At 44.5% G+C, this 1,110-nt stretch overlaps 1 pseudogene; it reads left to right on the top strand.

Moving 5' to 3' along the window:
• The first annotated feature begins 662 nt into the window (after nucleotides 1-662).
• On the top strand, nucleotides 663-781 carry LOC120613778 (uncharacterized; annotated as a pseudogene).
• The last annotated feature ends 329 nt before the right edge of the window (nucleotides 782-1,110 follow it).

Below are 1,110 nucleotides of genomic sequence, written 5' to 3'. Positions count from 1 at the left end.
CAGGCGTGGGCTCCTAGTGGCTCCTGAATGAGGACAGGAGGGGTGATTCCACATGGCCCGCTTGCTGCCACCAGCCTGCTGCCCCACCAGTGTGGCCCTGGATAGGGGCCACCCCAGCCAGCAAGAGGGTGCCAGACAGCAGACTGCAGTCCAGGGAGGCAGCTAAAGTGGCAGGAAGATCTTTTATTCCAGTCACGGTGTGTAACTTCAGTTTCCTCACGGATTGCAAGTTTTAGTTCAGGCTCGTAAGAGCCCCTTAAACTGTTTTTAATGCGTCTGCTCTTGTCCTCCTGCTTCCTATCATTCCGACACTCCAAACTCGACCTCCTATTGCCACAAGGATGAGCCTACTAAAGCACAGATGAAATCATGCTGCTCAAAATTTTTCATAGCTCCCCGTTGCCAACAAAAGAAATTCCAAACTTCTTAGCATGGCATTAGATGTGTTCCACAGTCTTGCCCTAGTCCAGTGTTTCAGAGTCATCTCCAGCTACTCCTATCAACCCCCAATCACCCTACAGCCCAGTCATTCTAAACCATACCATTCTCTGCCAGGAAGCCATGAGCTTCCTCTTCTGTGCCTTTGCACATTGCTATAATTACTCATTTGGTTGATCTTCCAAATGAGCCCTATTTACCATTTTAAAAAATACATAGAAATAGTCTATGGCCATGCTACCCTGAACAAGCCCAATCCCGTCTGATTTCAGAAGCTCAGCAGGGTCGGGCCTGGTTAGTACTTGGATGGGAGACCACCTAGGAAGACCAGGTGCTGTAGGCGTAAAAATTAAAAAACAAGGGATTGTAAGCTGACAAGGTCCTTGCAATCTGTGAGGTCAACAAAATTTTAAATTTTTAAAAGTCATGTGTGCACATAATTTAATTTTTTTCAGGTGAAGAAGACTTAAAATGCAAAGAAACAATTTCTTGCCTTCCTCTTTCCCCTCCCCATGCCCTCTCCTCAACTAATTCACCTTTCACTCCTGGTGATTACTTTCATTTCTCTAGGAACTATTTTGTGATTTCTATAAAGTTATTTCTTAATTTAGCAATTTTACATAGACTTTTTTTGTATTCTGACTCTAATAGATGAGTGTTTAGCACACATGG

This window comes from Pteropus medius, unplaced genomic scaffold (genome assembly GCF_902729225.1).
Source record: "Pteropus medius unplaced genomic scaffold, Ma_sr-lr_union100, whole genome shotgun sequence".
Classification (NCBI taxonomy): Eukaryota; Metazoa; Chordata; class Mammalia; order Chiroptera; family Pteropodidae; genus Pteropus; species Pteropus medius.
This window is presented reverse-complemented; position numbering and strand designations above follow the sequence as displayed.